Below are 25,562 nucleotides of genomic sequence, written 5' to 3' on the forward strand. Positions count from 1 at the left end.
AAGTGTACATAGTATCCCCAGTCTTCTATCCAGGCACTGATCAGAACCAGACCTGCTTAGCTTCAGCAAGTTTGCTGCCTTAGTTATATACCTTTATATACTACATCTTGGAAGCACATCTTAGCCTATCGTTGTAGGTAGTTATTTGTATAACTCAGAAGCAAGTCACTGTTTCCCCATAAATTACAGCAACTGAAAGATTCAGATTATCATTTCCCCTTCATTGTTCAATAATGTTTGCAGTTACTAAACAGGGGTAATCTTATTGGATTAGCTTCTTTGTATATTGTCCTGTGGATGATAAAACTAGACATGGCCACCTCATCTTGGCAGTACAGGGAAACTCTAGTTTTTATAAGCATGTTGGAAGAGAAGTCATAGTATATCTGGACTTATTTAGACAACATAGGTTATGCACTGGGAAAACAAGATTTGTAGTCTGAACCTATAGGCTGTTTCAATGGGGAGAAAATAATTTGTGTTATCCTTTCTGATTTAAGGGAATAGAATTTATTCCTGCAGAAATTAAAGGGTGGTCAGTTATTCTTTGTCCTTTTAAAATATTCTCATTGGTGAAACATATGTAAGCTCTTGTTTGCATCTCTTTGCCTGGAAATTTTGGGATTGTGCTGAAAATGTTTTTGTCTCTGTTTCATTTAAACAAATGTGGCATGATTGCTGTAATCACAAAGTTATTATAAACCAAACCTAACCATTTGGTCTGAACTTTTTAGTGTAAGGGTGGGATTATAACATAATGAATGAGGACAATTTTGTAGGGATGGCAGAGAATTTCTCCACGAATCCCTGGGAGGCCGAATGCCAACGCATTTGGCCCCCCGAAATTGGTGGTGAAATTCTCCGCCGGCCCCCCGCCCCCCCCGGATGGGACTTACCTCGTGTGAATGTCCCTCTCGGCGGCGGGTCCCGGCGGCGTTTCGGCAGGGGCGGTGGCGGCAGCCGGTCTTCTGACCGGCTGCCACTGCCGCCATTGCAAAATAAAAAAGGAAAGTAAAAAAACAACAACACACACCCGTGATAGGCTACGTAACGATTTATGTAGCCTATCACGGCTAGATTTCCAAAGTCAGCCGTTATAGGCTATGTAAATCATCACGTAGCCTATCACAGGTGACTTTGAAAAAAAAAAAAAGCGCGTAGGCAAATGGCGGTGCCCATGGGGCGCCGCCATTTGCATTCCTTAGTTTGGCATGTCTAGTCTACGTAAAGATTTACGTAGACTACGGCGAAAATAAGGGCAATGAAAATAGCGTACGCACTTTTTTTTTTTCAAAGTCACCCGTGATAGGCTACGTGACGATTTACATCGCCTATCATGGCTGACTTTGGAAATCTAGCCGTGATTGGCTATGTAAATCGTTACGTAGCCTATCACGGGTGTGTGTTGTTGTTTTTTTTACTTACTTTTTTTTTTGCGGCCGGGTAGACAAGGCACTCCTCCCCGGCCTGAATTTCAGCGGCAATGGATGGGGCGCCTCCCCCCCAGCCTGAATTTCAGCTGGGCGAGGCGGGGTGCCTCCCCCCCCTCGCCTGAACTTCAGGGGGAGAACCGAAGTGCCTCCCCCCCACCGTGAAGGAAGCTGCGGGACCAGGTAAGTCCCTTTCGTCCATCCCTACAATTTTGTATGTCTTCATCTTCATTTAGAGCAGTGGTGGACAACTTTTAGGGGTCAGGGGACCCCTGGGCTCCCAGAACCCATCGGGAGCCACACCACTCCCCAGCCACTGCTTTAATTTCATCTGATAAAGTGGACTCTAGTCCATAAAAGCTTATGCTGTAATATATTTGCTAGCCTTTGGGATGCCACCTGGGACAAGTAGAACAAATGGAATATGGAGGGATTTGCAGCCTAGAATAAGTAAGGGCATGGTTAGAGAGCACTCAGCTAGTTGAGTCTCAGGGGCCAGATGAATTACATCCCTGGGTGCTGAAGGAGCTTGTGGACACTATTTCAGAGCTGCTGTCTGTAATCTTTGAGAATTCATGGAGAACACGTGAGGTGCCAGCAGACTGGACACAGGTAAATATTGTCCCCATCTTCAAGAAGGAGAAAATGGTAGATCCAGGAAACGATAGACCAGTCAACCTAACATCAGTACTAGGCAAAATTCTTGGAACAGAACTGGAGCAGTCAATCTGTGAGCATCTAGAAAATAATGCATTGATTACTGCATTGAGTCAACATTGGTTTGTCATTAATAAGTCATGCCAGACAAACCTTATCGCCTTCTTTGATAGAGTTACTAGTTTGGTAGATCATGGAAATGCTGTGGGCATACTATAACTTGATTTCAACAAAGCATTGTTTCCCATTATATCTTTGTCGACAAGATAGTAACATGTGGTTTGGAGAATGCTACAGTTAGGTAGATCCACAGCTGGTTGAGCAATCATACTCTGCAATTACTAATTAACAACTCCCCCTCCCCCTGGAGGGGGGTCTCAAGTGGAGTGCCACGGGGCTCAGTCCTAGGCCCTGTGCAATTCATATATATATATATATATATATATATATATATATATATATATATATGAATATGACTTGGATGAGGGCATAGAGGGGTTGCTAATCAAATCTGCAGTTGACACAAGGCTAGAAGGGATAGCCTACAGCATAAAAGACAGGATCAAGATTTTAAAGGATCTAGACAGGCTGGAAGGCTGGGCTAGATCTAACAAGATGAGATTCAACAGAGATAAATGTAGAGTCTTGCATTTATGTACAAAGAAAATCAGACACAAGTATAGGATGGTCGAAACCTGGCTTGGCAGCTATAGATGTGAAAAGGACCTAGGTAGGTGACTCAGTGGATCACAGGCTGAATATGAGCCAGCAGTGAGATGCAGCAGCTAAGAAAGCTAGTGCAGTCTTGGGCTGCATTAACAGAAGCATACTGAGTGGTTCATGGGATGTGATCATTCCTCTCTATTCTGTATTAGTTAGGCCATTTTTGGAGTATTGTGTTCTGTTCAGGGCACCCAATTTTAAGAAGGACACTGACAAGTTGGAGCACATCCAGAGAAGAGCAACCAGGATGGTGAAGGGTCTGGAAAGCGTGCCCTATGAGGAATGGTTGAAACAGCTGGGCATGTTTAGCCTGGAGAAGAGAAGATTAAGGGGAGACATGATAGCAGTCTTCAAGTATCTGAAAGGCTGTCGTGCAGACCATGGAGCAGACTTATTCTCTATTGCTCCAGAGGGCAACACTAGAACCAACGAGTGGAGATTGCAGGCAAACAGATTTTGGCTAAACGTTAGGAGAAACTTCTTAACAGTGAGAGCTGTTCAGCAGTAGAACAGATTGCCTTGGGAAGTGGTGTGTTCCCCTTATTTAAGCAGAGATTGGATGACCATCTGTCATGGATACTGTAGCTTCACCCTGCAGTGCTGAGCCTGCATTAAGCAGGGTGTGTGTGGACTAGATGGTCTCAGAGCGCCCTTCCAACTCTATGATTCTAAGACTCTTTATTGCTTTTGCCACAGCAGACTAACATGGATACCTCACTGAAAATTGTTACAATGGACGTTGAAGGAGAAGTAGGAAGTGGACCTTTAAAACAAAACAAAACAAAACAACAACAACAACAACAAAACAGCTCACAAGAAATAGATTTTTTTTATTTAAATTGTAGGGAAAGAAAATGTCATTTTGAACTGGAAATAAACCATGGCTTTTTAAAATAAGTTGGAGAAGTGATAGAAGAACAGTTCAGTCTGCTGCAAACATTGTTCCAAGGTCAGCAAAAGCTTTGGTTTCTCTCTTGCACCAGTGCCACTGGAAGACATCCTAGCCATTCGGGCCAGCCTTCGCATGGATGCCCAACTCTGCCAGAAGTGTTCCAAGCTCTGCTATTGCTTAGGCTTGGCCTGCTTTCGGAATTGCATTAGCGCCCTTTCTCCTCCCTACCGCCTGTCTAATCTTTGTACATGGTCACATTTTTTGAGATGCCACTAGATTGCCAGGTTTTCTCACTCAGACAATGATAGGGAATTTTGTAAACAGAGTCCTGAATTCACAATAGTTTGCATATCTGTTAAAAACAATGTTTTTAAAAGATCCAGATACCCATTACAGATATTTTCCTTTTCAAAAGTTCAGATTGAGTGCCTCTGCTTGAAAAATTTATTCATGTTATTTTCCACCACCACCACCACCCCTGCCCACACCTAAACAATGTGAAACTATTGTGAGCTGTGAAAGCACATTGGTGGGTTTGAGGAGATTTTGACATTGCACCTTTTGTTTCTCTGATACATAGCTGTGTGTTGTGATACGTAGCTGTATTTCTCTGATACTTTCTGTAAGCCATTGTAAGATTTATTTATTGAGATTTTCAGCATGGTTTTTAGCTCAAGGCAGGTAATAGAAAATAAAGTACAAACTGTATTAACAGACAAATATACACATAATAATGCCACTGGCTCCCCCCACCCCATTATTAAATTGATGTCCAAATAAAAATGTCTTGGGCCCAATTCAAATGTTATAGCAGTCATGTTGGATGCTATGGAATGGTGGACATAAGTTTAAAAGTAAAACTCCCTCACCAGTGGATTGGCCCTGTCATGTCTACACACCTACAGCAGCGGCTGCTACATATATTTAGTGCTGCCATGGAGATTCTCCATGTATGGCTGATCTGTATGGCAATCTGTTAACAATTAGGAGCTGCTACCACGAAGAAGGGTTTCTTAGAGTCCCTCACATAGCTGCCTTAATGTATGAAGCATCTATCACATTGCCTCCAGCAGAAAGGGGTTCTACACTGGGAGAGCATTGACTAAGAACACTTACTGCAGAGTGACAATTTGTGCTTGTTGAATGGACAGCAACTTCAAAGGCTGAGATCAGCTGACCCTGGAAGTTGCAATGACCGAGGTTACAAATAGGAAGTGAGTGATACAGGGCCGATCTACATTGCGCCTGCCATCGCAATGAATTCATTGTCCTGTCGGGTTAAATACTTCTGCATTAAAACGTGATTATCCACACCCACCCATTTTCCCCATTGCGGTGTTTCATCGAATGCGCGAGCTCGGTTCACACATGAGTGCTGTGCTGTTTTCCTGCTCTTAAAGATGGAGGCTCTCATTGGAGGATCAGAAACTCTTCCTGTTTCTGCTGATTCCATGCCCACCACTCTCACAGTTCTCGATGGCCCCATGTCGTCTTCCGGCTACTGATTGCATAGCTTCCTCAACACTCAAAATTTCCTCAGCAACAAGCAATGGGCTGGATGTGCACGTGCTTGTCTGATCTCAGAAGCTAAGCAGGGTCGGCCCCAGTCAGTAGGTGGATGGGCAACCGCCTGGGAATCAGGCTTCCTGCACTGAGCAGGGGGTTGTTCTATCCCTTCAAATGAGACTAAGTTTTACCCCTTCCTATCCCCCGCTTCGGATTATTATTTTTTAATTAAGGCGTTATCTTCGAAGAATCGTGGCTTCTCTGTGATTTTTTTTCCTAATTCAGGCATGAATTTCGAATCTTTGAAGATTTGATGCTTTAAATCTTTGAATTTTCGAATCTTCGAAAATCATTCCTGAATTTAAAAAAAAAATCGCAGAGAAGCCACGATTCTTCGAAGATAACACCTTAATTAAAAAATAATAATCCGAAGCGGGGGATAGGAAGGGGTAAAACTTAGTCTCATTTGAAGGGATAGAACAACCCCCTGGTCAGTGCAGGAAGCCTGATTCCCAGGTGGGCGCCCATCCAACTACTGACTGGGGATGACCCTGCTTAGCTTCCGAGATCAGACAAGTGCACGCACATCCAGCCCTTTGCTTGTTGCTGAGGAAACATTGAGTGCTGGGGAAGCTATGTGATCAGTAGCCGGAAGACGACATGGGGTCGTCGAGAGCTGTGATTGGACAGGAGGGAAATACAAACACCACCTTATATGGATAGGCAGGGGAGAGGACTATGATCAGATATGGTAGCAAAGGTGGAAAATTAGAGCACATTAAGGGGAAATACCAGGATATCAGGGTATTGAAAGTGGGAGCATGGAAGCGGGAAATTCCGGTTCTAATTCAAGGCGGCTACTCCGTAGTGTGAAAGACGGGTGGTGAAACCTCATTGGAAGCGAAAAAACCCTTAAGTGTAGATTGGCCCATGGTCTCATGCTGTTTATGTCCGTGCACACAAACAACATCTTCAGCATATCGCTGAAACCTGCACAGAACAACTTCACAAAGCAGTCCTCCTCGGCAGTCACGTCAACTTCAAGTAGTCAAATTAAACCTTATTTAGCCATGGGTTTAAGAAATGGCATTGCACTAGTGGAAACTAGGTTCTGAACTATGTGCAAGAGTAGAACCTTATTAAAGTTGCTTTTGTGCAACTGCTTGTGCAACAGAAAGATTTGGCGGTGCTCCGCTAGCACTATTTGAATTTGTAGAACGACGCTGCTGGATACTGCCCAATGAATTTAAACTTTTTAAAGTATCTCAGTTATTTGGCTGGCCAACCCTCCCATATATTTAGATATGGCTGCACATAAATGACAGCATAGGTGGACCTTCTGTGCTTCTATGTGTAGGTTTGCAATCTGAAATATATTCATATTGTTGTTATACTGGAAAATGTAGAAGCATTATGAGGATAAATTCATTAGTACTTGGAGTTCAATAGACAGAAGTGCAAATCATTGTTATTATCTCTCTCTTTATACATTTTTAAATAGAACATGATAATCATCTTTATGAACTCTACATTATTTATAAAGGTCATTGATGTTTGAGACATTTTGAGCCAACACCCACGTTGGTAAATAGTCTTTTAGTGTCAAATGTAAGAAACCCAAACTCTCCTCTATCACAGTCCTTTTCAAAAGTCACTGAGGTTTACAGTTTCTTTAGGAATATAATAAGTGACCCATTAAACCGAGTGCTGTATAATTATAAAGGAGCATTTTAGTCCAGTCTGTGGATTGATCCTGGACTGGGAATGCAAGGCAGGCATGTAAAAGTACCATATCTGTATTGCTTGAAATAATAAAAAAATAGAATAGATATGTGCTTAGCATATCAGTAAGAGGCTGGATTCGTGTCATCCTTTCAAAGCTTTCAGTAGGAAGGTTCTTTTGAAGGCTTCTATCATTTTGCGAGTGCTGCTGTCACAAGAGCACTTGAGATTTACAGATTTGCATCATGATCAGATAGGATCCCATTTAAGTTCCAATGGAAGCCAAAGATAATGCTGGTGGGTGTGTCCTTTTCTTGTCCCAGTGGTACCTACTCCTGGCAGAACTCTTGTGGTTTCAGAGGACCCCCAGTGGAACAGGAAATAAGATGGAGTTGAGGGTGTGGTGGGGGAGGAGTGGAAGTTAGGCAGAATCCTGCATTGCTATTTTGAATACAGCATGACGTTACACTAGCAAAGGATGTGGCATAAGTAAAAACACTAGGGATGTACGAAAGTCACTTACCTTTGTGGAGCTTGGATTTGTGGTGGTGGGGAGGTGCTCCATCCCTCCCCCAGAATCCTCCCTGGGAAAGCTTTGCTCCGTGGCAGCTCTGTGGAGCTGCTGGCCAGAGCCATCCGCAGCTGGAGTTCCGGCTGCAGACGGGCTGCTGCAGACTCAAATGGTGGCCGCCGTAGCAGCCGCCATTTGTGTCCTGCGAAGCTGCTGTGATAGGCTATGTAAGTATTTACGTAGCCTATCACGGCAAGCCAAAAAAACCCAACAACAAACAGCGTACACAAATGGTGGCGGCTATGGCGGCCGCCATTTGCGTGCCCTATTTTTAGCCATTTTAGCCTATGTAAATATTTACGTAGGCTATTATGGTGAAAAAAACGGAACACATATAGCACCCACTACGCTATTTGCGTTCCCCTTGTTTTCGCCGTAATAGCCTATGTAAATATTTATGCTAAAACACCTAAAAATAGGGCACGCAAATGGTGGCCGCCGTAGCCGCCGCCATTTGCGTACACTGTGTTTTTTTTGGCTTGCCGTGATAGGCTATGTAAATACTTACGTAGCTTATCACGGCCTCCGCAAGGATGCAAAAGGCATCCCTGCATTAGCTGTGATAGGCTACATAAGTATTTAAGTAGCCTATCACGGCTATGATGAAGACGCCAATGGCGGCCACAGGGCGGCTGCCATTCGCAAGTCAGCACGGACGGCAGCAGGTAAGTGCTCCGTTTCGCGCACCTTTTATGGGGTGTGGGTGTCGGGGCTTCGTTCTGCCATGGATTTTGGGGGGCTGAATGCACTGGCATTCGGCCTCACTGAGATCCATGGTGGAATTCTTTGACATCTCTAAAAAACACTCCTATTAAAATCAATGACTGCACCCTTCCTCTTTCCCTCCTCCACACAGCCAGAATCCGACTTACTCTGTAGCCAGTCATGGCACACCATCATGATCATGGCATTTACAAGCTCAGCCAGGAAATATGTATAAGAAAATGTCAGGATTCATGTCATGGCCAAGGGGTCACAGCATTCTGTACCAATGTCTAGAGCACTAGGCGCACAGAGGAGTAACAATAACATCAATTCCAATAGCATCATAGCAGGATTCAAGCCCTTCTCCTGTGGAGTCTCTGGGTTCCTTGTGCCTGCTGACTATTGGGCCATGGGAAAGGGCTGTCTTCCATTCTCAGAAGCGCGCTTGTGAGTGTAGCAAGGGTGTGAGTATTCTAGGGTGACGTCATTGTGCTTGAAAGGATGACACCACGTATTGATTGATGTCTTCCATGCATTAGTAACGTGGCCGCATTGTCGTGATTGGTGGCCAATGACAGGCTTTCCAGCGATTCTGTAGGAGTGCCTCTTGATCTTGCTACATTAACTTTTGTTTCTACACCTATCATTGTGCAGTTGAGTCTAGTTGAATCATAGGATCACAATTATGTTATGGCACCAATAGCTGTGGCCAAGTGGCCAGTGATGTTGTGGGAATATAGGATTACTTTGCCTGAATATGATAGCTAACATTTACACTGTTAATTTTTACTGCAACTACCTTGATCAATATGCAACTCCCTGCCACCATTTGGACATTTTCCTTATCTTGAGGCATGTAACCTTTGTCCTTCTCTTCAGCTAACCAGTCAACTGATACCCTTTCTTTTAAACATAACCAAGATTCCTCCCATTTGGCTCCCATCTCCCAATTATTAAGCCATGGGTGAACATCATGGCCATGCACTTGTCCCTCACCCTTCCCTCTTCCCATCATCATGTGTCAGCTTTGATGTGGAGATCCTGGCTTGCATGAAGCCAATTCAGCTACAGTTCTCCATTACATCCAAATGGGGGAACTCTGCCTTAATGGCACTTAACAAACTAGAATAACAAAGGCACAGTGGTAGGAGGGAGGAGGCGGCAAGAGGGGCAAGGACTGGAGACTATACATCTGTAGTGTTCATCCATGGCATGGGGAAGAAATTTACTGAGTTCACATTTAATTGCAAGCTTACCTAATTTTGCACGTTTGAACCAATATGTGGATCAAAACTCAATTATCCTTTGAAATTGGCACTTCTCTGAATTTTGGAATGGAGTTTTCCAATTAAAAATATGTACAAAATGCATATATTAGGGGAAAGTGCACATACAAATGCATTCATTAGTTGAAATAACATTAAATGCATTACATTAGGAAAATTCTTGCAAAAAATGTATATTAGGCAATTGCCTTGAAAAATGCAGGTTTTAGGAGAAATGTGCACAAACAGGCATACGAATGTTCATACAAATGTCTCCTTTTTAAAAACAAACAATTCTAATAGTTTGGGACAAACTGAACTTAATATTGGAAAAATGAGAAAACAAAATTGGCAGTCCATCCCTGTCTATGATATGAAAGCTATGGGTGAATGTGTGAACGCAGCCTAGTCTCTTCCTCTTCCACTTACACCTTTCATACTTGCTTCACTCATGCTTCTAAACCTGTCACTCACCATTTTATTTTTCATTCCTGAACCCCAGCTCCAACTCTAATGTACACAACTTGATGATTCAGTCCTTGTTGAGTGGAGGCTAAAAGTGTGAACACTCAGACCATTGAAAAGCATTGCATTTGATGTGAGGCGATATTATATATATAACTATTGTATCTTTGGTGTTTGTTCTGTGATGGCTCATTCACACCTGCAGCTCATTACTAGACATTGCAGTCTTCAAGGGCTGAGCATGTATGTGTAAACTAGCATTTACTTTTCCTCTTTTGTATTCAGTGCATTCCCCATTAATCTGGCACATTTATTTAAATGTTAATTGATGCTTTTTAATTTTTCTGAGAGCCAAGGTCAGAAGTGAGACCCATCCACATTAGCATGATTGCAAGATTTCTTGCCTTTTCTTGGAGAAGGGTAATAAGAATATATATATATATATATATATATATGTATGTATGTATGTATACACACACACACACACATATACACACACTTTATTTTTTTAATATAATTTGTATTAATAAATATATAAGGTGGAAGAGGAGAAAGGGCATCAGAAACTCACTGACAGACAGCATATTGGAATTTGACAAATATTTTCTACATTTTCATTTGATTAATGAGAGAGGAGCTGTTGTAGCCCCAAGGTTAAGTTAATCATCAATACAACACCACTCTTCCTACAGTTCAATTCACAGCCCAGGTAAGCTTAACTTAACTGATTTATTTAAGCCCGTTTGCTTAGTCCCTGTGAAGTCAGCTTACATCCTGGCACATTTCCGCTTAATGACTGGGGTGAAGATCAAGCTGTTTGTCAGATGCAGGAGTGTTCACAGTTGAACTTCAAATTAGCTATTTTCTTTCACACGTGCTCAATGTGGCAGCTTCCAGTTTTTGCCCCCATTTCAGAAGCTCCCTTTGCCTCAATTGGCTGCCTTCCGAGATAAAAGTAGGATTTTTCTAAAAAACAGATTTTGTACCATAGGGCAAAACTGAAAGTGAACAAACATTGCTATCGTAGCATTTTAAAACAGGAATCAAATATGTTTTGCTGTTTGCATTCAAAAGGGTGCAAAGGTAACTTGGGAAGATGAAAGAAAGCGCCACGTTTGCGTTGTTTTTCCTCACCAGGTATAAAATTTTAGTAAAGACTTCAAGGCTTAAAGGGAAGGAAAAGGCACAGAAAATTCTGTTGTGCTGCTATTTTTGTCTTTCATTTCTTTATGACAACTTATTTGTACTTAAAGGAATCTTTCCAAAGAGCTAAGAAGCATCATTAAATAAAGACTGTGAAATGTGCAATATGGCTTATTTATTTAAATGTTAATTGGTCCAACGAACACTTCTAATTAGCTCTATATTTGCTTAGCAAAAAGTTTTACAAATTCCAATTGTGAAAAAAGCAGCTATTTTGAGCTGGTAAGCATGTTGCAGCATCAGCTATGATTTTTCTATAGTTCCCAGCCCTTGAAGGCACAATTTAATTTTTCATGTATGCATACTAGCAACGGTAAACACTTGCGAGTGTAAAGAACCTTCTTTAATTAGCTGCACAACAATTAAAGGATTCACAAACTAAATTGAACCCTGTCTCTGTGCTTACTAGCTGAATTCTACCACCTGTCACAACAGCACTTTGTTCAATCTGTTATGCAAAATCATTATAGCAATATAGCTGAGGAAAAAAAAAAGAGAAAACAGCAATTATTTCTTACTTTTCTCTTGAATGGGTTATTTTGGGTTAGATTCATGTCAGGTTCATTGAAGCTAACCTTTTGAAATCTGTAACAGCATAATACTTATATGGCAGGCTTAGAATTGCTAGAAGACTATTTTGTTTTACCCTTACAAGAGAAGGCACATTCTTAATGAAAGGTAGTTTTCTCTGATCATTTGGGAAAGGAAAAAAAATCCAAATGTTCTAATTCTTGCAGCAGCCTGTTATTTTTCTTCGTCAGACAAAAAACCAAACATGTAATAATACAACACCCTCCTTTATTATTAAAGCTTGTTAAGTAATGTAGAAACTGGTTTTAAGAATGCTATGGCAAAGCATTGTCTGCGGGGATTGCTTCATTTTGTTTTCTTGATTGGTAGCAACCTGTTCCTCTTTGTTATCCCTTTGGAAATAGAACAGGTTAAACTCACCCAGAATTGGGGAGGGGTCTACACTGAGAACTAGCTCCCCTGCTAACAGGTTTCTGAATGAATATTATTAGTTTATATGGTGGCTATTAGTTATTCCATAGAAACCTTAAAGAAACTGCTTCTTTGCTGTGAGGTCTAACGTTTGTATTTTAAGTGTGAGAAACATTTGCATCTCTGCATACCTGCTAAAAGTGTAATGTGTGCATTGTTAACATGAGGTTCTTGTTTGCAGACATGCATCTATCCTTGAATGAACCTAGATGGTTGAACAGATGAAACAGCTTTTCCCAGCCTGGCACCCTCCAGATATGTTGAACTACAATTCCTATCATCCCCAGCCAGCATGGCCATGTTGTCTGGAGATGATAGGAGTTGTGGTCCAACACACCCGGAGGGCACCAGGTTGGAGAAAGCTGAGATACAATGATGGGGATGGATGTGTGAAACCAAATTCTCTCCTCCCCGCCCCCCCCCGCCATGATATTTCCACCTTCCTGCATGCTGGTATTGCATTTTCTGGATGCTTGTCCACAACAGCAAGTGTGCAGTTTTCACAATGGATATCTGAATCATCTTTATTTATCACATTCATATGAACATCCATATGATTTTCTAATAAAAAACACAGTTTCTTTATGAAGTGTAGACCAGATCAGAATCACTGTTGTAGAACTGGTCATTGCTTTTTGTTCACTTTTTTTGTGTTTCTGACAGTAACACAGTCAAACTTACTACCTGCTTCAGACACTCATCCATAACAGCAAATGTGTAATGTTTGCATTGGGATTCAGAAAATATGGATATTCACAGCATCCTTAACCATAGGTGAGATCAGGCTGCTAGCGGTATAAACATTATATTTTTAGCTATTAAGGATATCTGTTGCTGGGAAATCTGTACTTTTTTGGCTTGATGGAGTTCTGTGGTGTGAACAACTTGACTTGCATCTGCAAGCCGAGTTGTGGGCTTTCCCCTGAACTCTGGGAACTTTTTTGCACATTTTGGGGGAAAGTTCTGCATGTGGTGCCAGTGTGGTATAGTGGTGAGAGTGTTGGACTGGGAGTCGGGAGATCCAGGTTCTAGTCCCCACTTGGCCATGGAAGCTCACTGGGTGACTCTGGGTTAGTCACAGACTCTCAGCCCAACCTACCTCACAGGGATGTTGTTGTGAGGATAACATGGAGAGGAGGATGAGAATTATGCATGCCGCCTTGGGTTCCTTAAGGAGGAAAAAAGGAGGGATATAAATGTGATAAATAAATAAATAAGTAATTGTGCACAAATTACAGCCAAATTTGTGAAACGTACAGCCCAAACTGTGCAAATTACAGCCAAATCTGTGCAGATTTGGCCTTACGTTTCATGAATTTGGCTGTAATTTGCACAAATTATGGCCGAATTTGTGCAAATAATGCAAATCTGGCTGTAATTTGCACAAATTGCTCAGAAATTTGTTCAAATTGCAGAACTCCACCCACCCACCCCCAATAAGTGCAAAAGGCCCAGAAAATCTGCAAACTGGCCTCACTCACTGTAGACCAAGTCAGGCACCACAGTGGGAACCAGAACGAAGTCTGGGGTGGGGGGCAAACCTAGGAAAGCCCATCAAACTCCATCCCCCCAAACAGATTTCTTCAACATCCCTAGGTATCGAGAGGCATCTCCAGTGCCACTCAAAATGAACATCGGAGGTTGCCTTCAGAAGGAATGGAAATGTCTCCACTACAAGCCAGAGCCAGTTTTAAGCCTGATGACACACAATGAAATCCTGAACTGTTGCCTTGTAAAAGAAATAAGAGTCTCCAAGAAAGAGTTCTCAGCTCCCTTATAGGACTAACATTTCTAGGATGCTTTGCTGCAAGCTAGTTTCAAAAAGGTTTAATTTTGTAATGTAGATGTGTTCAAATATTTCATAAACTTAAGAGAAAGTATTCTTGAAGCATTTGATGTGGACAATAGTGGCATTTGTCCTAAAAGACTCCTCTATTGGGGAGGTTCAGGTGAAAAGTGTTATTTACAACCACTTCCCAAGTTAATATATTGGGTTGGATCCAGACTTCCTGGTTGTGGAAGGGACCAAGGTCCAGTAGAGGCTTCTGCTGGAGGAAGGGGGTGAAAGGCAATTTTTCCAATCCCCCCTTCTGCCCCAGCACCATGTCCCACACTGTTCTGGGGGTGGGGGTCTCTGCTTTTGCAGGATGCACAGGGGCCCTCTCCCCTCCTCCACTGGGACAGTCCAGTCTGGATCCAAGCTATTGTTCAAAGAATAACTCCTGCAGCTTTGACCACTGATGAAAATTTTAATGTAGAACTGGTGCTTATTTGAAGGCAAGACTTGGTGAACTGCTCACAGGTTTTTTGCATGCCTATGTGTGTATGTAGACATAAGCATATATCTTCTCACACATTTTTCTTTAAATTATAATGAAAGTTAATTGGGGAGCCTGCCAGTGATGATAATTTCTAATGTGGGAATTGACCCTTATGGTGCAGACAATAATCGTATTTGGCAAACCATATTTCAAGGTCTTGTGTTTGAATCCTGTGCAAATGGACAAAAGGGACTTACCTTGTCCCGCAGCTTGCTTTGCGGTGGGGGGGAGGTGCTTCGGTTCTCCCCCCGAAGTTCAGGTGAGGGGGGGGAGGCGCCCCGCCTCGCCCGGCCGAAATTCAGGCTGGGGGGGAGGCGCCCCATCCCTCGCTGCCAAAATTCAGGCCGGGGAGGAGTGCCCTGTCTACCCGGCTGCGAAAAAAAAAGTAAAGTAAAAAACAAACAAAAACACACCCGTGATAGGCTACGTAACGATTTACGTAGCCTATCACGGCTAGATTTCCAAAGTCAGCTGTGATAGGCTATGTAAATCGTCACGTAGCCGACAGGTGACTTTGGGAAAAAAAAAGCACGTATAAAAAGCACGTAAAAGCTAAGGAACACAAATGGCGGCCCCCATGGGTGCCGCCATTTGTTTATGCGCTTTTTTTTTTCAAAGTCACCCGTGATAGGCTACGTGATGATTTACATAGCCTATCATGGCTGACTTTGGAAATCTAGCTGTGATAGGCTACGTAAATCATTACGTAGCCTATCACGGGTATTTGTTCGTTTGTTTTTTACTTTCCTTTTTTATTTTGCAATGGTGGCGGCGGCAGCCGGTCAGAAGACCAGCTGCTGCCGCAGCTGCCACTGAAATGCCGCCGAAACGCCGCCGGGACCCGCCGCCGAGAGGGACATTCGCATGAGGTAAGTCCCATCCCGGGGGGGGGGGGGCGGGGGGCCGGCGGAGAATTTCACCACCAATTTCAGGGGGCTGAATGCGTTGGCATTCGGCCTCCCAGAGATTCGTGGAGAAATTCTCCGCCATCCCTAAATAGTCGGGGTTGGCAACAGCATTTTTTGGCTGCTCTGGTTAGTTTTTACCTTTATCTGTAGTAGGTTCATCCCATCTGGTATAATCGCCATGGGCGACTTGCTTAATCCTTTGGTAACCTGTGAAAGAATCATCAGGTTTTTAACACAAGCTTGGTAGTGACTGGTTTTTCATTGTCATTGTAGAATTGAGATCCACTCAAGAATTTGGGGCATCAGATCATCTCCAGTAGTTAAAGACGTCTGTGGTTAGTTTGACACTGGTTTCAGTTCTGCATGTCTGAATTAGGCAAAATGTCCCAGTTAAAAAGGTTTGAAAGGATTTTTATATGAGTGCAAGACATTGATTAGTTTCATTATTACTATTATTATTATATTGTTGTGAGTATTGTGCTCAGATGCAAGGCTGTACACTTTGCAATGATTATCTTCATTATTTCTTCATGGTGGATAACAGAAATACAGGATTTATTCAAAAGATACAAAGGTGTATTTCCCTTAAATAGTGAACTGAAAATGGATCTACTTGCTGATAGCATGCTAGAACGATTGGTGTCATATGAATAGTTTCTGTGAGTTAAACTAAAGAATTTGTTCTTGGGTGAAGGGCAAACAATACAGGCATTTCATTATCTGGGGTTATAAATGAATAGCTCTGATTATTCCAAGTAGTCATAATTTTTAAGTCTTCCAATATTTTTAGATACTTCTCCCTCTGCATCATTTTGTGAAAATGTGCAAGTGGGTACAAGGAGCCCTTTTGAAAGCCTGACATATTTTCCATAAAATGAAATATAAAAGCCAAAGGTCTGAAGTTGTGGAAGAATGTATGTTTTATGTTCTTCCTAGCTGAAAGCTGGAAGGGAAGCTGTGACTTTGATAGTACTGACTTGTAAAATTCTTGGATAATTCGACATTGTAAAATGAGAAATTGAGACTTGCCAAATGTTTCTTGAATGCACTTGTTCAGTTCCCATCAAAGTATCTGGCTTGTGTAGCTTTAGTTGGTGGATATACAGAGTGGATAGATCTAAATAGAGTTTAATACACTACCATTTGCAGTGTGACAATAGCAGAGGTATTGAAACCACTGAATGGCATAGAAAAAAGTAAGCGGACGACTGATACCGATGCGACTTGGCTTTTTTGTACTTGTGTCTCAATTCATGTCTTTGTACACTGCCCTTTTGTGGGTGAATTTAAAAATAAGTAAATAAATAATTCCTACGAGCAGTGCAAGTAGGACAGATAACCTCTCAGTTGAAATGTAACTAGAATGTTCATGGAGATTCCTGTGAAAGAACTCAGTAGACTTCCGTCTCTTATGCCACATTGGTTGTGAGAATGGAGATACTGGGTGGTCAGGCCAACCCAAGACATTATGCTGTCTGAGGTGGAACAAGCAAATGGTTTCCCCACCCCTGCCACAAATCAAGGTGCATAACATCGAGGACTGGCCACGTTATTTTGGAACCTGAAACAATAATAAATTAAAGAACTAACAATTTGCCGCACTTTCATGACACCCAACAGGTCATAGTCTGAAGGCACATGAGGCAGTCACCTTGCTGAAGCTAAGCAGGTCTGGGTTTGCTTAATGCTTGGAAGGGAGACCACCTGGAACCACATGTAGCCACCTTGAGTTCCACAGTGGAAGAAAGGTGGGGTATAAATGGAATGAATGAATGAATGAATGAATGAATGATCAGCTGGCTGAGGTGGCCATCTCACTCCCTACCAGGAAGAAAAAAAACAACCCAGAGTAATGCCTGAACCAGGCCTGAGATTGTCTCTTTGAAGTGGTCTCATTGTGTGGGATATTACACTTTTTGTCATTAATCCTGCCTACTCTTCAAGAGTTGAGAGATTGTTGCTTTAAATCTGGTGCAAAGCAAATAATGGAAGGTGAGTTGGTATTAGAAACAAACAATGGATGTATCTTATGATACTTTTGCTACATATGTGAGATTACACTCTATTCTGCAGTATGACATGGAAAAAGGTATGGCATTATTCACATAAAGATGTGGTAATGCACAGATTTTAATTGTCCAGGAAAACCTCACACTTGTCTGAGTGAGTGTTGTGAGAACTAGTGTACTGTGTAACAGCTAAGAGACTGAGCTACACATCAGGAAGCCCCTGGTTGTTTGAATCACACCTCCAAATCATTAGGTAGCCTTAGGCAAGCAACTCTTTCTGAGTAGGGTGGTCTTAATTATGCATCACGAAAAAGAGGAAACACATCACCCCAAAAGTGGACATGGATTTGCAAAGAATTTGCATGTGCTACTTTATATGTCTAGATCTATATTAAGAAATAATTACTATGATTTAAATAGAAACACAATATATGATCTGAAGAGAAACCAGAGTATGCTGGCCAGATGGGAGCCTCTTGCCATTCCGCAGTGACAAAAAAAAGTAGTAATCCCCTCTGAGGGTGCTAAGTGGGCCACTACCACGAGGAGGTCCCTGTACCAATTCCTGCTGCTGTTCATGCTGCTGGCCTTCCCTGCTGTCTTGCTTCTTGGCAGCATCAAAGTGGCCCACGTTCTGGCTTGGTGGTTGCTGCTCATGATGGAGAGGAAGAAATAGAAGATACAATAGTTGAAGATGCAGAAGCTGAAACTGATAATCCCCTAGAACTGATAGAAGAGAAAGAGGATGAAGACCTATTGGTAGGGATGGCAGAGAATTCTGCCACGGATTCCAGTGAGGCCAGATTCTAAAGAATCTGCCCCCCCCCGGAATCCGTGGCAGAATGGCCCCCCTGTGGAATCCTCCTGGGACGGCACTTACCTGGGGCGGATGCGGTGGATTTGGCGGTGGCGGCAGCTCTGGTGGCTCTGGTGGCTGGTCTCCTGGCCGGCCACGGCTGGGCTGCTGCCGCTGCCATTGCTGTCCTTGCAGCCGTGATAGGCTACGTAAGAATTTACATAGCCTATCATGGCTAACCCCCCCCCAAAAGCGCAGCATATGCAAATGGCTGTGGCTATGGCGGCCGCCATTTGCGTTCCCTATTTTTCACCTATTTATCTTACGTATATATTTATGTAAGATAAAACAGCGAAAAAAAGGGGAATGCAAATAGCGTAGTGGGCGCTATTTGTGTTCCTTTATTTTTTGCCGTTCTAGCCTACGTAAATATTTACAGGATTCTGGGGGGGAGGACCAGATCACCTCCCCCCCCCATCGAGGATTCCGGGGAGAGGGATGGATCGCCTCCCCCCCCACCGCAAAAGATTCCACGAAAAGGTAAGTGAGTTTTGTACATCCCTACTATTGGGGGAATCTAAAGCAGCATCACCTAGTGCTGATACAGCAATCATGTTTGTAAAAGGAGACGATTTCCCAGCAAACTATATTGCAAAGTTTTTAGTAGGCTTTATTAAACAAGGGTACAGAAAACTTCATTGGAGAGTATCTAGATGTACCCTCAAGGTTACCAGCTTTTCATTCAGAATTTCACCACTCTTCTAGGGATCGCAGAGAATTCTGCCACGGATCTCGATGAGGCTGAATGCCAGTGCATTCGGCCCCCTGAAATCTGTGGCGGAACGGCCTGCCACCCCCACGCGGATCCCCCCCGGGACGAGACTTACCTGGGGCGGATCTTCTGGGCGGCGGCGGCTCCGGCGGTGGCTTCAGCGGCGGCGGCTGGTCTTCCGACAGGCTGCTGCTGCCGCCATTTCCAGTTTTTTTTTTTTTAACAGAGACGTGATAGGCTATGTAAGTTTTTACGTAGCCTAAAACATCTGGGTAAAAAAAAAAAAAGGCGTCCGCTACGCTATTTGTGTTCCCCTTATTTTCACCGTCTTAGTCTACATAAATATTTACATAGATTAAGACGGCAAAAATAAGGAACTCAAATGGCAGCGGCCGTAGCTGCCGCCATTTGTGTACGCCTTTTTTTTTTCCCCAGAGCCCTCCGCCAAGACTACGTAGACTATGACGGCAAAAATAAAGGGGAACGCAACTAGCGTAGCGGGCGCTATTTGCGTCCCTTTTTGATCAACAAGGGACGCAAATAGCATCCACTACGCTATTTGCATTCCCCTTTATTTTCGCTGTCATAGTCTACGTAAACATTTACGTAGATTAAGATGGCCAAAAATAAGGAACGCAAATGGCAGCGGCCATAGCCGCCGCCATTTGCGTACACGGTTCCCCCCGCCCCAGAGCCCTCTGTGGCCGGAAATCTGGCTGCGGACGGCTCTGGGCTGGGCTGGGCCTGGCCAGCTGCTCCATGGAGCTGCTGCGGAGCACAGCTGGCCGTGGAGGATTCTGGGGGGGATGAACGGATCACCTCCCCCCCATCGAGGATTCTGGGGGGAGGGATGGAATGCCTCCCCCCCCCACCATCAACATAATCCACGGAAAGGTAAGTGACTTTCGTACATCCCTACATGTCACACACCACCACCACCACCACAGAAATAGGCTATATTTGAATACTTCTTCCGTCCTTCAGAGCCTATGGGTGGTCGTCCCTTTGGATTGGTTATTAATCTGAATTATAAAGACTGAAATGGGAACTAACCATTTGATTGAAAACAGCTTCGCGGAAGAAGATGCTGTTTTCAGTCAAACTGTTACAATTATTGAAAAAGATGATAGATTAAGTGATGAAATGATCTTTATATATATGTTCCTTGGTGGACTTGGCTTGCTTGTCTTCGTTGGTCTATACCAGCTGTTAGAATCTAGAAAGAAAAAGACCAACTCAGAAAATAGAAATAGGGCCATCTAATCAGAATGATGTTGACATGAGTCAGATCCCTCAAGAAACTTAAAATCATAGCATGCAAAGCAGCCCCTTCATGGATCATTGCCTTGTTGTGGTGAGGGGCTTGCGTAACTCACTGAAGCCATAAGCTATGCCATGCAATGCTACCCAAGACGAACAGGTCATGGCAGAGAGTTCTGAAAAAATGTGGACCACTGGAGAAGGAAATGGCAACCCACTCCAGTATTCTGGAAATGGCTAAAAGATATGATGCCGGAAGATGAGACCCTCAGGTCGGAAGGTGTCCAATATAATACTGAGGAAGAGCAGAGGGAATTTCCAAGTAGTGCCAGAAAGAGTGAAGCAGCTGGGCCAAAGCCGAAAGGACACTCAGCTGTGGATGTGTCTGGTAGTGAAAAGAAAATTTGATGCTGTAAAGAACAATATTGTTTAGGAACCTGGAATGTCAGATCAATGAATCAAAGTAAGCTGGAGGTGGTCAAACATGAGATGGCAAGATTGAACATCGACATCTTGGGAATCAGCGAACTAAAATGGACAAGCATGGGCGAATTTAATTCAGGTGACCATTATATCTACTACTGTGGGCAAGAATCCCTTAGAAGAAATGGAGTAGCAATCATAGTCAACAAAAGGGTGGGAAAAGCAGTACTGGGGTACAATATCAAAAATGATAGAATGATCTCAGTACGAATCCAAGGCAAACCATTCAACATCACAGTAATTCAAGTCTATGCCCCAACCACTGAGGCTGAAGAAGCTGAGGTTGATTGGTTCTATGAAGACCTACAACACCTTCTAGAACTAACACCAAACAAAGATGTCCTTTTCATCATAGGGGATTGGATCATTGGAATGCCAAAGTAGGAAGTCAAGAATAGGGGTGAACGAAAGTCACTTACCTTTTCTTGCAGCTTTTTCACGGTGGGGGGGAGCGCTTTGCTGCTCCCCCCGTGAAGTTCAGGCCGGGGGGGGAGGCTTCCCGCCTCGCCCGGCCGAAATTCAGGCCGGGGGGGGAGGTTTCCCGCCTCGCCCGGCCGAAATTCAGGCCGGGGAGGAGGCTTCCCGCCTCGCCTGGCCGCGAACACGAAAGTAAAAAAAAAAAAAAAACACACGTCCCCTGATAGGCTACGTGAATCGTCACGTAGCCTATCACGGGTGACTTAAAAAAAAAAAAAAAGCGCGTACACGAATGGCGGCCCCCATAGGGAGCCGCCATTCGCGTTCCTTATTTAGTTGCTGTAGTCTACGTCAATGTTTACGTAGACTACGGCGAAAATAAGGGCAACGCAAATAGCGTTGCCCTTATTTTCGCCGTAGTCTATGTAAACATTGACGTAGACTACAGCGACCAAATAAGGAAGGGGAATGGCGGCTCCCTATGGGGGCCGCCATTATCCGTACACACTTCTTTCTTTTTTTTTAAAGTCACCCGTGATAGGCTACGTGACGATTCACGTAGCCTATCACGGCTGACTTTGCAAATCTTGCCGTGATAGGCTACGTGACGATTCACGTAGCCTATCAGGGGACGTTTTTTTTTTTTTCTTTCATTGCAATGGCGGGGGCGGCAGCAGGTCGAAAGACCGGCTGCCGCTCCCGCCCCGCTCAAACACCGGACGAACCACCAGCCGGACCCGCCGCCGGGAGGGACATTCAGGGAAGGTAAGCCCCGTCCCGGGGGGGGCGGGGGGCGGGGGGGCGGAGGATTTCTCCCCGAAACTTGTTCGGGGGGCCGAACACGTTGGCGCTCGGCCCCCCGAAGTTTCGGGGAGAAATTCTCCGCCATCCCTAGTCAAGAAATAACCGAGATAACAGGCAAGCATGGCCTTGGTGTACAAAATGAAGCAGGACAAAGGCTAATAGAGTTTTGCCAAGAGAACACGCTGATCATAGCAAACACTCCTTTCCAACAGCACAAGAGGCGACTCTACACATGGACATCACCAGATGGTCAATATCGAAACCAGATTATGTACTTTGCAGCCAAAGATAGAGAAGCTCTATACAGTCAGTAAAAACAAGACCTGGAGCTGACTGTGGCTCAGTGGATCTTCTTGTTGCAAAATTTCGGCTTAAATTGAAGAACGTAGGGAAAACCACTAAACCATTCAGGTCTAAATCATATCCCTTATGAATATACAGTGGAGGTGAGGAATAGATTTAAGGGATTAGACCTGATAGACAGAGGAACTATGTCCTGAGGAACTATGGACGGAGGTCCGTAACATTGTTCAGGAGGCAGCAACTCAATCCATCCCAAAGAAAAAGAAATGCAAGAAAGCAAAGTGGCTGTCTGATGAGGCTTTACAAGTCGCTAGAGGTGGACGAAAGTCCCTTACCTGTCCTTGAAGGTTGTTCGCGGGGGGCCGCCATTATCCGTACGCGCTTTTTTTTTTTTTTTAAGGTCACCCGTGATAGGCTACGTGACGATTGACGTAGCCTATCTTGGAATGACGTAGCCTATCATTTTCTTGGAATGGCGGTGGCAGCAGCCAGTCGAAAGACCGGCTGCCGCTCCCGCCCCGCACGAACACCTGACGAACCGCTGGCCGGACCCGTCGCCGGGAGGGACATTCGGCGAAGGTAAGTCCCGTCCTGGGGGGGGGGTGCGGGGGGCAGGGGGCTGCGGAGGATTTCTCCCCGAAACTTGTTCGGGGGGCCGAACACGTTGGCGCTCGGCCCCCCGAAGTTTCGGGGAGAAATTCTCCGCCATCCCTACAAGTCGCTGAGGAAAGAAGGGAAGCGAAAAGCAAGGGAGAAAGGGGAAGATATATCCAATTGAATGCAGAGTTCCAGAGAATAGCAAGGTGAGACAAGAAGGCCTTCTTAAATGAACAATGCCAAGAATTCGAGGAAAACAATGGAATGGGAAAGACTACAGATCTTTTCAAGAAAATTGGAGATCTCAAGGGAACGTTTTGTGCAAAGATGGGCATGATAAAGGACAAAGAAGGCAAGGACCTAACAGAAGCAGATGAGATTAAGAAGAGGTGGAAAGAATACACAGAAGAACTATACAGGAAAGATCTTAATGTCCCTGATAGCCATGATAGTGCGGTCACTGGAGTTGAGCCGGACATCCTCGAGAGTGAAATCAAGTGGGCCTTAGGAAGCATTACTAACAACAAAGCTAGCAGAGAATACAGTATTCCAGCTGAGCTATTTAAAATCCTAAAAGATGATGCTGTTAAAGTGCTGCACTCAATATGTCAACAAATTTGGAATACTCAACTGTGGACACAAGACTGGAAAAGGTCAGTTTACATTCCAATTCCAAAGAAGGACAGTGCCAAAGAGTGTTCAAACTACTGCACAATTGCGCTCATTTCACATGCCAGCAAGGTTATGCTCTAAATCCTACAAGCTAGGCTTCAGCAGTATGTGAACCGAGAACTACCAGAAGTACAAGCTGGGTTTCCAAGAGGCAGAGGAACTAGAGATCAAATCACCAACATTCACTGGATCATGAAGAAAGCAGGAGAATTCCAGAAAAACATCTATTTCTGCTTCATTGACTACGCTAAAGCCTTTGATTGTACCACACCACCTTACCTGTCTCCTGAGAAACTTGTATGAGGGTCAAGAAGCAACAGTAAGAACCAGACATGGAACAACCGATTGGTTCAAAATTGGGAAAGGAGTATGACAAGGCTGCATATTGTCACCCTGCTTATTTAACTTATATGCAGAGTACATCATGAGAAACACCGGGTTGGATGAATCACAGGTCGGAATTAAGATGGGAGAATTATCAACAACCTCAGATATGCAGACGATATCACCCTAATGGCAGAAAGCGAAGAGGATCTAAAGAGCCTATTGTTGAGGGTGAAAGTGGAGAGTGCAAAAGCTGGTTTGAAACTCAACATTAAAAAAACTGTCTGGCCCCATCACTTCCTGGCATATAGAAGGGGAAGAAATGGAAGCAGTGACAGATTTTACTTTCTTGGGCTCCAAGATCACCGCAGACGGTGACTGTAGCCATGAAATTAAAAGCCGCTTGTTCCTTGTGAAGAAAGCTATGGCAAACCTAGGCAGCATAGTAAGAAGCAGAGACATCACCTTGCTGACAAAGGTCCGTATAATCAAAGCTATGGTTTTCCCAGTAGCAATGTATGGCTGTGAGAGCTGGACTATAAGAAAGGCTGAGTGGCGAAGAATCGATGCTTTTGAACTGTGGTGCTGGAGAAGACTCTTACGAGTCCCCTGGACTGCAAGGAGGTCAAATCAGTCAATCCTAAAGGAAATCAACCCTGAGTGCTCATTGGAAGGACAGATACTGAAACTGAAGCTCAAATATGTTGGCCACCTAATGTGAAGAGAAAACTCACTGGAAAAGACCCTGATGCTGGGAAAGACTGAAGGCAAAAGGAGAAGGGGACGGCAGAGGATGAGATGGCTACATAGCATCACCAGTGCAATGAATATGAACTTGAGCACTCTCCAGGAGAGAGTGGAGGACAAGAAATCCTGGCATGCTATGGTCCATGGGGTCACGAAGTGTTGGACACGACTTAATGACTGAACAACAACATGGAAAGCGGAAGAGACAAATCTTTACCAAGGCGGTTGCCCTGCAAGAGGTCATGGAAGAGATAAGTGGAATATGATGAGTGAATATTGTTAGTACTGTCAGCCGTTACTAACCCAGCTATCCAACCCCTTCCTCTTGTTTTTGCTTAAATTGGAAGTTTTTCTGTGAAGCCCAGCTTCCAGTTCCATTGATGGAGGAGAATAATATGAGTCATTTGGACTAAGCGTATAGTTGTACTCAAAGAACATTGCCAGAAATGCACTTCTTGTTCCTTTTAGTTGAGAATCACTGTGCTATCTGAAGGCACAATCCGATACATGTCTACTGTTTTGTTTTTTGTTTTTATGTTGTTATGTGATTTTATTGGATCCCTTCTGTGACCTCTTGTGAGGCAACCATCTTGGTGATGGGTTTTCTCTTCTACATTGCTTTGAGGGCCCTGGTGGGTGGAAAAACAATTCATAAATACTTTTAATTATAATAAATAAATAACTATTCAGAAGTAAGTCACAGTGAGATGAGCAGAGCTTACTTCCAGATAAATGGGTATATGATTGCTGCCTTAACTCCTACCCTATACCAGCTTATATTACCATTAATAACCAATTCTCACATATTCCATAAACCATTTGAATATATTTTCACCGTGACATAGGTTAGGTCTGATTCAAATATTTAAATCTGAAGCAGTGAAGTCTTCACATGATGACTTAGCTACCTCCTTTTCACATGAGGAATGATGTCTGGAATTGCCAGTATGTGAAAAAGTAGCTAATTAAATGACAGCAAAAATAAATACTTTTGTATAGAATGGTCTC

At 43.6% G+C, this 25,562-nt stretch overlaps 1 pseudogene; it reads left to right on the top strand.

Annotated features, from left to right (window-relative positions):
- The first annotated feature begins 15,548 nt into the window (after positions 1–15,548).
- LOC146338909 (translocon-associated protein subunit alpha-like) lies at positions 15,549–20,253 on the top strand (annotated as a pseudogene).
- Positions 20,254–25,562: the final 5,309 nt, after the last annotated feature.

This window comes from Heloderma suspectum, chromosome 8 (assembly GCF_057233095.1).
Source record: "Heloderma suspectum isolate Gila_16-S chromosome 8, 16-S_ref, whole genome shotgun sequence".
Classification (NCBI taxonomy): Eukaryota; Metazoa; Chordata; class Lepidosauria; order Squamata; family Helodermatidae; genus Heloderma; species Heloderma suspectum.